Raw genomic sequence first — 14,736 nt, forward strand, 5'->3', positions numbered from 1 at the left:
TCACACTATAAAATTTACAAAATATAATGTTCAATCATAACTGAAAGTATTAAGTACTCACTTTTCCAATTCAAAGACCTTAGCCACTAGAAAGATATGGTCATGTTCTTCCCACACAATCAAAATGTCCTACAAATCACCCAATCATCAGTCCTTGAATACAACTTTGGATAAAAGGCATTTAGGTAGGAGAAAAAAATGCCATGAAAATTAAAACATCATGTATAAGAAACAAGCAAGCAGGCAATGCCTTCTCAAGAATAGGAAGAGGTGGGGCAAGTTCAGTATATTGTTGACCTTATTTTTAAATTATTTAGAAATTATTGTAACTCTATTGATCCAATAGCAGTACGATCAAAACAAATAGTGACATCACATTTTAGAAGACAAGCAAGGGAGTTTCACATTATATTGTTGAATTCGTTTGTCACTTCTTTTTTTGCAGTGCTCATGAGTCATAATAGAAGAAAATGTAGCTAGTAGTATTCGACCAATTCTTGATAGTTTTCTGGTAGCTAATGTGTATTTACAAAACTGACACAAAAGAGTTAAAGAATCTTTAGGCAAGGGAAAATATTTAGTTACCTTATATGAGACTAATTTACATGGGAGGGTAAAAGTAAGAACTCAATGAAAAGAAAAGAAAGAGCAATCCTCCTACAGTAGCAATAGTCCCTTGTGAAATCTTGGATGCCAACAAACTTCCCCCAATAACATCAAGGGTAGTGCATATTGTGTGTCCTAGTATCGCACCAACAACAACTCCAAGTGCATTCTAATGAGTAAGCAGCTAAAACTATAAAAGGAAATTCCACAATGAGTCCAAAGTGCCCAATTCAATTTGGAATTTTCCTCATGCATAAAACTGGTAGTTCTTACAAATATGACAAAATAACAAAATATGTATGGATCACATGGTTCTTATTTTGTAAGGACATAAAAGCTCTTAATGTAAAAATGATGCCACAATATTTAGATAAGGATCATAAAGAAACTATAAATATAACCTAGGCCTCCAAATGTTATTATTGCAAGATTCATGAGGAAATGAATATACAAATGACAAATAGAAGTCTAGAGATAAAATCCAACGAGTCCAAAAATCAAATTTGGCTAATTCTTGTGCTACTGTTGTACTTGAAGATCCAAAAAGAGAATTTCATAAGAATATTTCAAAATCCATATAAATACAAGACAAAATAGTTTTATGATTATCATATAAATACATTTAAAAATAGTTAATTTGATTATGCTATGTGTTTGGAAAAGTTGCAACTTCTAAGACTGTATATGTTTAGATTAAAGTGTTACAATGATTATTATCAAATTGCCCAACTCTATATTAAATAATATATACAATAACAATAAGACATAAATAGCCATAAATAAATTAGATTTCAATGTAATATAATGAATATGATTTAAAAGTATTAATAATATTAGATAATAGATATTAGTTTAAGAGAATATTCAGTCTACAAGCTTGTTGTCATTCTACTATATGGACTATAGATCTAAGATAAATCATATCAACAGTGCAAGCTAAACTTACCACAAATGACACAATAAAAATTTGGAAACAAATTCAACTGTGCAAAACACGCTTTTTTTTTACCAATTTTTTTGTGGTTTTACAGAAATGGAGATGAAGATCATGAAGAAAAATTGCTATTTTTTCGTAAAAATCCATTGTGTTTTGCACAATCCAAAAATAGTATGGCAAGGCATTCTGTTAGGAGCTTAGGCACACCCATATCAACTATTAGTTTAATACTTATAGTATAAGTCAAATGGATTCAATACAATAGTTTAAGTCATGGGTTTTCATGTTGGAGACCTAGGTTCAAACCCTTATGTGACACCTACATTGTCTAATTTATTATTTGATTTTACAATTGAATAAATTGGGTTTATTACCTCGTCTACTTCTAGGAGTGAGAAACCCTAAGGTAGGTGCAAGTCTCATGAGTGTTTGATGGAAGTGATAACCTTCATTTGTGGCATCTAATCCAAAAAAACTTGCTGCATCTAACTAATTTCTTTTACTCTAATTATCATTTCAAGGCATACAGTTGCTTAATATGAGAATCAGAATAAAAAACAAAGTCTACAAAATACAAACATTTTTGTTAACTTGTTTGCAACCTATTATTGAGATAATAATTTACAAATAAAGTAGGAAATGACAAATGATCTAACACTCTCAATGTTTCCAACTATTGAAGCTCATTTTTACTATTAGATTGTCATTTTGTTAATGTTGAGGACCCTAAGCTGTAATGTTTAAAAATGTTTTAATAGTATGATAGAGTTGTTTAAATTAAATTAAAAATGCCTTCAAAGAGTGTTGGCCTGAATTTTTGTATAATAGGTTTTGTCTTGCCCAGATAAAATTTCAGGTTGTGATCCTTTAGTGGTGATTAGGTTTCCAACTAAGTTTGGTTTTTCTTGGGCTAGTACCTTTTTCCTTTTAAATTTTCCTTGGTGCGAAAATTTTTTAAAAAGGGGGGAAGGAAGTAATGCAGATGTTTTTTATTCACCTATGTTGATTTTGTTGTTTTAATCCTTGTCAAAGTTTTTTACGTCACTGTCAGATTTCTTTTAAATCTATGGTTGTCGTTGACTCGCTAAAGAAAAGTGCACGAAAGCTAAGCATAGCGAGTTGACAACGTGATGATATGTGTCCATGGTCATTAGGAATAATAAACCTAGCGTCCAAATTACTTCGGCAAGTCACTAAGTCGCTATTAGAATATACAAGCGATTTGTCGATAGCGACATAGTGAGGACGAAATCATCACCAAAGGCGATTTTATTTTATGACCAAAGATTATTTGGAAAGTCCTGCAAAAATTCTTTGCAAGTTGTGCTACTTTTCCCGGCGCTGGTTTTTCGGTGGGTTGTTGCATCGCTAGCCGGTAGCGACATAACGACTGACCTAAAAGTCAAAAACATGGAAAAACTTAAAATAAAGGATGATTAAAATATATATGTGTATGCCAGCACATTACGCTAGGTCAGCAACAGCGGTACCATGGACCCACTTCCCAAGAATGTACTTCAAGGTTTTTCGATCGTGAGATTGGGCCAAGATCAAGGGTTGTCATTAGCTCGCTATGAAGAAGTGCTCAAAAGTTAAGCATAGCGAGTTAGCGAATGATGGCCCACCATTGATTCCTTGAAAAGTCGTTTCAAACGTATGCCACATGATTGAAACAAGATCAAAGGTTATTGCTAGCTCGCCATGGAGAGATGCTCGAGGTATAAGTATAGCAAGTTAGCGACGTGATGACACATGTCCATAGTCATTTGTGGGCCCAGTCTAAAGTGCCATCATTGAAGGAAAGGCACAAGTGGAGCTATCCTATTGGTTTGATTGCAAATATGTTAGTAAGGAAATGAGCTAGCTTAGTTGTCATTACCAGATCCCAAATTTTTCCAAAAATTGAGGGCGCAAGTTTTTAAAAGAAAAGGGGAAGTGTGGTGACATTCTGTCCTGTGCATTTATGATGAACAGAGACTTCGTGTGTGAGAAAAAAGCAGAATATAATCTGTAAGATTTTCTTTTATTATTCATCACAGTCCACTCCAACAAAGATTACATTTTCTTTGAGCATAGGCACCCGTCGATCATGTTGTGATTTTTCTTTGAGCATAGGCACCCGTCAATCATGTTGTGATTAAGTATTGCTGAAGACGCGAAAACAGTTTCATATCTATTTGAAAGCAGTTGCAGAAGTTCAAAAGATATTAATTTTGGTGAAATCAAGTAAGTACTCGATCATAACCTCTGTAACATTCCAATTCCCATTGTTACAATCAAGATGCCTCCTAAGAAATCATTCTCTGGGAAAGTTAATTATATGAATAGGAATATCCACAATGATTTCCTAGAGTTACTCACAGGATCCACTACAGAGTCTGGACAGGTCAAAAGATTAATTTCATTAAGTCCTAGGCTTAAAATTGTTGATGGCTTGTATGACAAGGGGAACTGGGTAAGAGATGCAGTAACCAATCAGACTGGCCTTGTTTTGTTTAAAAAGTGGTTTTCAGAGAGGAATCTGTTTGCCCCTCACACTCATATATGGAATTTTGACTTGGGAAAGTTAGTAGTTCCTAGTGTTTTCATGGACTATGACTTTCTAGAAGATATTGCCAAAAAATATGACCAAGCCATTAGGGTTGTGAGAAGAAATGATGGTGTGCCTCTAGTGTCAATTAGCCTTGAAGAAATTAGAGAGGTTTTTCACTTAGAACCATTATCAGATTTCCATGTGCCAATCAATTTGCTAGAATTAGAAAAGTAATACAAAGTGAAAAGAGATATAATTAGGGGAGGTGCATTAAGGGAACACATTGGTACCATAGGAACTCTACTAGTTATAACAGCAGCCTCTAAAGAACCTTTTAAGAAGAGGCTTTTCACTTCTCGGGCTGTAGAGATATATAGGACCCTGTGCCATGTTCTTGGTGAGGATGAGTAGGACTTCATGCCCATTGACCTTATGTATATGATGATTCAAATTGCCTCTTTCGATGTAGATGTCATTTTTTATTTTGCCTCTTTTCTAGCTAAAGAAATTCACATCGGTTTGGTTGGAATTGCGAGAGGTAAGGTGGAGAAAACTTTTGGCCACTATTCCTTATTAATGCATATGTTCTTGTTCAAAGGGGTAACATATTTTGGAAATGAGATGAAATTGAACAGAGAAGAAAATGGGGAAACATTACCAATCCAGTTGTGGAGTGCAAATATGACTTGGGATGCAAATAAAGCCAGTTTTGTCAGATTTGATAGATATTTTGCCTCTAAGTTGAGATGTCTATTTTTGAGTGATAATCCCAAGATCCATAAAGTATTAATGAATCTCATAAGACCTATGGATAGCCCCCATAATTTGAAAGTTTCACACAATTGGGGAGATATTACTCCATACCCTGTTTCTATAGTTTTCAGAATTTATGGTTTTAAAGGGAGCCCTCATGTCTTGCCTTACCAAGTGCCCCTAAAGATAGGGATGGCAGAAGTCTTATGGAAACTAGGAGGAGTAGAGGAAATGTTCTTGTCAAAGAGGCAATTAGGGTCGATTTTTCCAACCTGTACAGTGGCCCATTAGTTTGTGATTACCAAAGGAGGATGGCTCTTTTTGTACAAAATTTTGGATCAATATATGATGGCTGTCTCCCACCCTCATTTTTGTGATTCTGAGGGATTTTTCAATCAGACTCTAAGACATAGAATCAAGCTAGGACCGGTAAAGCATGATTCATATTACCTAGAAGACATTATAAGAAATGAATTTTCTTTACAAGAACAAGAAACTAAAAAAGAAAAGTGGAGAGTTTACTCTCAGGTCCTAGAATTTATTCATTATTTTGATCAAAATTATAGTCCTTTAGACAATGCTAATACAGAGGCCGACAGGATAAATAAGCTCATAAATAACTTCCCTGCAATAATGAAAACCATGAATGAGAATCTAAACAATTTTTTATTAATTCTTCTCCTGATAAGGCCAGAGAAGCCATGAAGAGGTTAGCTTTCACTCCTAATATAGGGGTTGGTCAAATAATTGTACAGAAAAAGCCTAGTTACACTATACTTCAGAATAAAAAGGCTCCTATAGATAAGGGCAAACAAATAATGGGATCCACCAGTATAGTTTTGGAGGAGAGACCTGATGAGCCTAGCCCAAAGAGGCAAAAGATAATAAGAGAAGGGAGATCTCAAGCTGAGGAATATTCACCCACCCAATCTCCTTTGAGAATTGGAGAAGAGCAGCTCACAGGTGAGCAAGTTGAAGAGATTGGATCACAAGGAGGTGTTTTTATTACCCAAGCGGAATTGCATGAAGGTAACCTTCCAAAGCCTCCTGTCCCAAGTTTGGATCTAACAAGAGCTGATTATAGAGGCAGGGAATTGGACCCTGTATTAGAACAAGCAAGTCATCAATTTTTGTCTAATGACAATTTTGTAAAATCAAGAGCTTTTCAGCAATTTGCATGGAGAACAAACATGAACATCTTTGAGGAGAAATGTAAAAGGATGAAGACAGAGCATCCAGAAATGGATGAAGCTTCCATACAAGACCAGATTAAAGAAGAAATGATGAAGGAATTCCAGAAAATTACTCCTGAAGAAGGAAGGCAAATGGTAAAAACCTCTAACATATTATTGTTGCCAAATTGGGATATTGCAGATGCCTTAATTTTCAATTCTGTTTCAAGTAAATTGGAATTGCAAGACCCAAATAAAAAGGATTTCCAAGGAACTGCATTCATTGAGGATCAAGTTGCTTTGGTAAGTTGGTCATTGAAAAAAGGATCTAGAGCCACATCCTCGCAACCAGATGAGTCTGAACTGATGGGCAACATACTTGTAAGAAGGGTTGCTGACACCTCCCATGTACAGGCAACCTATTGGAATGTGGAGTCTTCCCAGTTTCTTTTGGCCACTGCTAAGAAGGAGGAACAGGTTATGTTTGAGTTACAAAGCAAGTATGAGACAGTGGTGGATGCATACAACAAAGAGGTAAAGAAGAGGATTGAGCTTGAAAATAAGCTATTGGAACAATCCACCAGGCCCAGAATAACCTACCCTCATCCCCCTGTAGAACCTTTTAAGTCTACCCCCCTCATTGAAATGCCAGATACACCCCAGGGACCATGATATTATGTTGCTGAGGAATTTGAAGAAGAAAAGGCTAAATTATGGGCCTTACATATAGAGTTGGAATCTAAGTATGAAGATAAACTAAGAAAAGCTCTTACATATCTGGGAGACAGAGTTGAATGGCCATTAATCCATCATCAATTGATCAGGGTGATTAACATTTGGAAGGAATTAAAAGGAAATGATGAGGCTCTAAAGCCTATTGTGGATAAGTGGTTAAGAAGGGAAAAAACAATAACCTTTTTGTGTTTATCTGTTATAGATACTTCCCATGATCAGATTGAAAAAATCTTTGATATTGTTTCTGACCTTGTTGACTTTGATAATAAGAGGACACATTTATAGAAGATAATAATAAATCACTTGGACAAATATAGGAGCCAAAATTTCAAATTATTTCCTCATGCCCTGGATAAGAAAAATAATTTAAAAAGCAAAGAGGAATGGACGAAAGAACTTGATGATGCATTCTATTTAAGAATGAATTAAGTAGTAAATGAAACTGGGCATGCATGGTGAGCCACCACAACAGAGGAGATGGTGAAAGCCAAAATATTCTTTGATTCTTTAAAATAGCATTCCATTGATATTAATAATGTGGCTGATTATGTAATAAAAAAATAGGACATTTTGCAATTCAACTGGCCCGATGATGCATTATTTGACAGGTGGGTGGCAGAAATGGCTTCTAGTGAACAGTTGGATGCAGATGAAACTAATAGTGATAATGTGCAGGATGAGGACTTCCAAACTACTGATACTATCATTTCTCAAAACCAATTAGAAGAAGAAGACAAGAGAAACCTGTCATTTTCAGTTACAAACCCAGGACCACAGGATGCTGATAAGGCTAGAGAAGAGGACAAAATAGAAGTTGTTCCTGCCACTTGAGATAAAGATGAAGAAAGCCTACAGGTGGAAGTTAATATGCCATCATTAGAACAAGCTTCATCATCGGCTAATTTGGCAGTTACTTATACAGAGAAAATAGATCAATAACCAATCAGCAACACAAAATCGTATAACAAAAGCTGACTTAAAAGAATGTTTTGATCTAGACATCTTCTGTTACCCACATTTTGTCTTTTTGTGATAGTTGTATGTAAATATTCTTTGTAAAGGACACCTGTCATTTCTTTTAGCTTGAAGCTTGTTGCATCTCACACTATTTAAGTGAGATTCCAAGGCAAAAGAAGGGTCCGAATTCTATTTTTCTAAGTACTATGCTTAGTCTGTTTTTGGTCCAAAATTTTGAAAGAAAGTTTATAATGTATTTTTCTATCAATTCTCTGAGAATACATCAATATAGAATGATCTCTGCTTCTTCCTGAAGGTCATTCTGAGTCGATTGTAAAGGATATACCATTTTCAAAGAAAATGAATACAAATTGTGAACTGTCCCCATATCAGTTCTTTCTGAATCTTATCTCCTTTCAATTACTTTCTTGTCTTGATATTGTATAAGTAAAGGCTTGTGCAATTGAATGCAATCTAGTTAGGTTGTATATCTATTTATCACTGCTATTAATTCAATGGATTAAATAAAAGCTTTGATGAATGTGATAAGGTTTCTTTAGTAGTGGAAAGGGTTTTGAATGATGAATTCCAATAAGAATTGTTGATAGAATTTGTTGTAAGGCAACAAACCTGATCTAAGAACTTGCTATAGACTCTGAACCCCAATGGATTAGGCACTGATCAAGTTGATATAGCTAAAGGAGAAATATATCATAAATGATTATCAAAATGCAACATCAAATCAAATTTCACTTTTATTTCCTGTAGATTTTCAAAGCTGGCTAGCACTTGTCTACATGGAATGTTTTAGCTTTAGTTAGCCACTATTGTTAAGAACATCTGCAGATCTATAGAAGAATTCTTGACCATATCTATTTTATGGCATGTGTTTATCAAGTTAGTAAGAATTATGTATATGTTTGAGGATCTTGAGATGAGAATTAGAATGAAACTAATAATAATCCTCATATAGTTGTTCCAGTTTTGAATCATCCTTGGGTATACCCACCCTAGTTTTGTAGAGCCAAAAGAGTAGAAAACTATCTGTGGTTTTGTTGAAGTTGGGTCCAAATACTTTGCATATACAATTGTTAATAAGAATTGGCTAGTCTTTAGATTGTGTATGTACTATCATTCTGGTATTAAGCATTTTGTCGCTTAGTAGTTTTAGTACATTTTAAAACTCCAACAAAGAGGAAAACAAATATTTAGCCATTAGCTTATCAAGCAAGTAGAGTAGAAGTACAACTACTGTAAAATGTAAATACATAGCAATATGTGAAATAACTCTAAAGATTTTTTATCCAGATCATCAATAAACATAATAATAAGAGTAAATCCAAGGGACAACTTACTGCAATTGTGTCTATTTGGCTACAATCTCCCCACTCGACCAAAAATGTCAAAATAAATGCCTACACAAAACACATTAAAACTATAGCTGTCATAAAAGGCAAACCAGTAGAACCCATGAAATCACATAAAAATTGCTAATGATCTCATGAGCCAATAAAAATTATAAACTACATATGTAGAAATTATACAAGATTTGAAAAAGGTTGGATTGTAGAGATGATGTTAAGTTACAAAAAAATGATGATATTATTTGAAGGACATCCCATTAGGATTGTGAATCTAAAAGTTTCAAACATTATTTGTAGAATGTGATACCTCCAAGAAAACTAGTGTGCAAAACCTTGATAAAAAATGTATAAATGTTGTCTTTCCTTGGCCAGTTTCAAGTTTTTCTTCCACCTAGCGCATTTATTGAAAGAAACAATAAGAAAGAAAAAAATTATGTTTACACAACATAGAATAAGAACAGATCAATACAAAATAGGAAACCTCTAAAAATGTGAAGTATATAAATCACATCAATAGAAACTAAGATAAAAAATATTTTAAATAATCCAAAGTGCTATGGAAACTTAATTTCTTAGAAAATATATTAAAAATGATCCACTAACCAATTGATAGCAAGAGTTCATAGTATAGTAAAGAGAGAGAAAACACTAACATACCTCCTGCATCTCTTTTTTTAGTGAATTCGTTGAGTATGACCTCCAGGCAATATAAAGTAAATGCAAGCCAAAAAAAAGCATATAAAACTACAAAGAGACATCACTTGTTAACAATCATAATATAATCCCATATATTAGCTACTCGACCATGACCACCACATACAAAGGAATAAAGTCTCCATTTATCACAAGACGTAAATTTTGCTAGACAGGGTTTTTTGCATTCCAAGAAAGAATGTGAATCCAAAAATTATCCTTCTTAATTTGTTTAAGATCATAAATCAGTCAAAAAGTGTAGTCACAAAAGCATTTTGACCAATTTCTAACTCAAGTTTCATTTCTGACATTTGATGGAAAATGTTTCCTCTATGATTATATTTGTGATCCTCTAACACCCACTGCATTCAAATGGCAAATGATGAATACATAGGACATAGGTGTCTTAAGCTTTCTAAAGGAAATATCAAATAAGTAAGGAACACAGAGTATGCAATCAAACAAACAATAAAGAACTAAGTATCACATATCTCTAGACATGGTGAGGTTGTAATTCAGAGCACTAAGAAATTTTGATATGATAAAATATTTAAAAAGCTCTATGCAAAAAGAAAGTCAAATAATATCTCATCAGAATAGTATGTACACTTCCCTACCTGTAGCAAAACTATTTGTGTGCTTCCTTGAGATCAAATTTGGAAGTATTCACCCTAATCCAGTTGATAGCACCTTCACTCATAGCATCATACAAATTAAATCAATTCAATATTTTCTCAAGCCCAACCCCATATGAATGAGACAAATATCTCTTTACCAAAATCACTTCCATTAAGAACATTGTATTCAAAAAATGAAGCCAAAAATATACAATGCTAGAGTAACTATCTTACTTACAGTCATAACAATAAGTGCACTAAGAGCACTAGACAAGACAATGGACTTCGGATGACGCATTGCCATGAGTGAAAAAATAATGAAAGTCTCATCTCCAATCTTGTAGGGAAAAAAATGTAATCAACATACTAGAATTCTAAAAAGTCATACTGCAAGAAGCAATTATGGTGCAATGATCCTAGTGAATTCAATTTAAAAGCAAAATGTTCAAAAATAGAATACTACCTCAATAACAATGATAACAGAAAAACTTGCAAAAAAACCATCAAGAACACCTAGTCTAAGGGATTCCAAAGCACGATTAATTATATATGGCTTCTTCATAATCAAGCCCTTTTGCATAAAGTCTATATCCAACTACAAAGTATCCATCACAAATCACATTCAAAGAAAAGAGAAAAACAATGGTTTCAGTATATCATCAACTAATATATGAAGGTAAGAGCCTTGAGGGAACCCACTTTTAGGCTATTTCATGCCCCCTTGGCATAGAAAATCTATCATCCTCCTTAAGGTTAGTGACTAGGAGAGAAGTAAGGAATTAGGACATATGTATTATGAATCAATGATTGTTCCTTAATTTGATTTAAAAGCATAGTAACATATGATTACTCATTTGGAATTGGAATTTTCTACTAGGAAATGTCACAAAATGTCATTCCAAAGTGTAATCAAAACCCTAATTGGGAATTCAAAGCAAATTAAAGTTGGTCCTAGTTGGGGACATTACATAAGGAGATGATATTAGAGCACACATAAATATTTACTCACAGTTCCAAACATTAATATATGATAGAAGATAGGACAAAATTATATTTTATAGACTATTGCTATATAATTCTTATTTAACTTGGAAGAAATCCCTCACAATTCTGATTTAGAAACTGAAGGTCTTCCCTCTACTCTAACAATAATCTAAAATAAAAAAACTTAATTTTATCTAGACCTCCTTTAAAAACTTTGCAATTTAGGAAAGTTGTAGTGGCTAAAGGAAAATAAATTGTATTTGGTTTCCTGGTGCTTTTGGCCAAGACAAAATCTTCTTTGTCATTGTTACTGGATAGTTTGTAATAACACAGATGATTAAATTTTCATATTGGATAGATCAATCCCATAATCACTCAGAAGACTTTATAGATTCATTGGAAGCTGTTAGAACCGTGACATGGAAAAAGGTGAATTAGGAAACATGCAGTTGAAAGGGAAACATACTTTGCTTTACCAAGAACCAACTTACCTTCTTTTGGTTGTATCACATCATATCTATCATACATAAGTTGATTGAATATTTTCATTTGCCTAAAAATCTGTAACAAAATCCAGTTTTTAAATCAAGTACAAAATTTGATGAATGGAATCTATCTCACCAAGCCACCAAAGACCAACAAGGCTGAATAGACCAATGTATCCAAAAATAATTTTCACATAAAAGCTCGATACTTAGAATATCAGCAGTGATACTAAACCTGAACCCTGATCGATACGTTGAACTATTGCAGATGTCTTGAACTATATCAGATGTCTTTCATTTGGAGAGAAGGTTTCCATCATGGAAGTAATGTAGAAAACATCTCAAGGTAAAACTAACAACAAAAAGATAATCAAAATCTAATATGTCATTTAAGAGCTTCAAGTGCATGAAGTTTAGTTGTATGAGTGATTGATACTCTTCTTCTAAAACTTGTTGTCTAAACCAATAATTGATGCTCTTCCTCCAAAACTTGTTTCAACTTAACCTTGATATTATTATTTTTTACATATTGAACTTGAATGCAGAATATTTATGATGCATATTTTGTCATTATATTGCATAAATACTAAATCTATTCCAATTGTCATTCAATAGTATTGTATTCCAATTCTAGTTCAGTGTTGATTTTATCTCACAAGACCAATCATCTTAGAGGGAATCAACAAGGGTGTTAGGAGGTGTGACATTGTGAAGGAAAAGTCTTGAAAGGATTTGAAAATTTGCAACAAATCTTTGCATAGCAATATATGGCGAATCTCTTCATAGTCAAAATATGGCATCAATCCCCACTACTTCAATTACATCTTGGCATAATCAGATTTGGTTTTTGATGCCTTGACAGTGCTCCCTACAACTTAGATGGAAGTAATTAACTATACACATAAGTTCTAATATCTAATTTTATATTAGTTACATAAGTGTATTTTTTTATGAAATTAATTTATGTCCACTCAGAAGAGGATGCCCTTCGATTAAGGAAAGGGATTTGCACATGAAAAACAATTTTATAATTTGTAAAAAAAATTTGTGGAACATCAACTATTTTATAATTTCAAATTGGCTTTTTATCCCATCAAAGTGATAAAAGGATGTTTGGGGTCTCATTCACTCATATGTTAAAGAGTAAAAATAATAATATGTTGTTGGATTGAACTTGCAATTTCCTCTTTGATTATTTTGAGAATGAAAACCCTCATTGAATCACTAACTTTGGATTTGGAAATCAATCCCTATGGTTTGAAGTGGTTCCACAAACTTTTGGAGTGGTTTTCATCTTGCTGATTTTCTTAAAGTTATTACGTGACTTAGTGAAGTTTGGAGCTGGTAGTACCATTCTTGCCAATCTTTGCTTGTTGTATTGGGACTGAGAACTTGGACAATAAGAGGTGTTTGGACTCTAGAGTAATACACTACAAGGTTTGTGCAATTCAAGAATGGGATTGGGGTTTGTGCAAATTTCTTGATCAGTAATTGACAACAACAAATTTGAGATCCATCAAGCATTAGGAAGATTTTATGGTTCAACTTTTTTGACAAATTGAGGAATTTCTAGTTTAATTCAATAAATTTACCTACAAGCCAAGCATAGCATTTAGTAATTCCATTTTTCCTTTCACCATTTGTTTTTAATAATTATTGTTCATGCAAATAAAATCAGTTAGCACCATTGTAGCAAGTTGGGCAAACATATATATTGAGATCTACATGGATCCATCAATATAATTCCTTATGTGCTTGGGTGTTGGACTTCAAGTATACAAATTCTTATTACCTACTAATGGGTTTCCAAGAGTTAAACCTTTAGTGGAGCAAAGAGATAGAGGATAATGAAAGTAAGATGGGGAAATCAGAAAAGGTAATCTAGGTTGCAGTGGAATGAGACGTGCAATTTTAGTTTTAGAGGATAATATTATGGCTTTGGGAGCAAAGACATTTCCAGTAGGAACAAACAATGTTGCAGAATTTGCTTAATGAATGGAAAATAAACTAGGTGGAAAGAAAATTCATCTAATTAGAGGCTCAAAAATTTTAATTAATGGATAAATTTAGGGTAATATGGAGACCTGGTTTTAGAAAAGTATGTTAGAATGATTTGGTGGCTTTTAGAGGGATTTGAGGATTTTCAAATTACTCACACTAGGTGGGAAGGGAACGTGCTTGGGGACAAGATGGCTAATGTTGGAGCTCATTTGCAAGAAAATATAGAGATGGTGGAGGGAAATAGATCAATTAACTTCTCATCCCCCTAAAATATAGTTTTGTAATTGATTTACAGTTCCTTTATTGGAAGTGATACGGCAATTAGGAAGAGGAGAGGTTGGCAACTTGGGTGTAGGTGTTGTGGTACATGGGCACATGCTAGTGATTTCTGGTTGTGGGAAGAGATTTTAGTGATAGATTGGTGTTGTTCTTTGTGATGCAAGGAAATGGAGAGAACTTTCTAGATTTAGGAGAGAATTTAGCAGCTCTCTAAGTAGGAGTCAATGCCAAAAAGCAAAGAGGAGAACAATAATAACAGTAAGAATGGAAGCGATTTTTTATTAGATGATGCCAAAGAAAAAATAGACACCATGCCTCCATGGTGAAATCACACTAAGGAGGTTGGGAGAGGTGTTCCATGTTAATGAGGACTTTCTCATAATTTTATATCAATTGTTCAGGAAGGAGTTTATTGGAGGGTATTTTCATCCAAGGACAAATGTAGGCATTTCGTCTATGTCCTATGCATGGGTTTTTCTACTAACAAAAGACAAATTAGAGTGGCAAGAGTGATAGAACTCTACGTGGAACTGGAAGGGCATTTGAATTTCCAAAAGTGGTAGGATTAAGCTAAGGCTAGGGTTGGTTTTTGCATGATAGAGTTGTTGGAGGCGCACTGA

At 33.8% G+C, this 14,736-nt stretch overlaps 1 pseudogene; it reads right to left on the reverse strand.

The window, feature by feature from the left end:
* Positions 1-601: 601 nt before the first annotated feature.
* LOC149574997 (GDT1-like protein 4) overlaps positions 602-14,736 on the reverse strand; it is a 55,895-nt pseudogene continuing 41,760 nt past the window's right edge.

The sequence above is a fragment of the Cupressus sempervirens genome, chromosome 2 (genome assembly GCF_028749045.1).
Source record: "Cupressus sempervirens isolate cs-2001-9-10 chromosome 2, ASM2874904v1, whole genome shotgun sequence".
NCBI classification, from domain to species: Eukaryota; Viridiplantae; Streptophyta; class Pinopsida; order Cupressales; family Cupressaceae; genus Cupressus; species Cupressus sempervirens.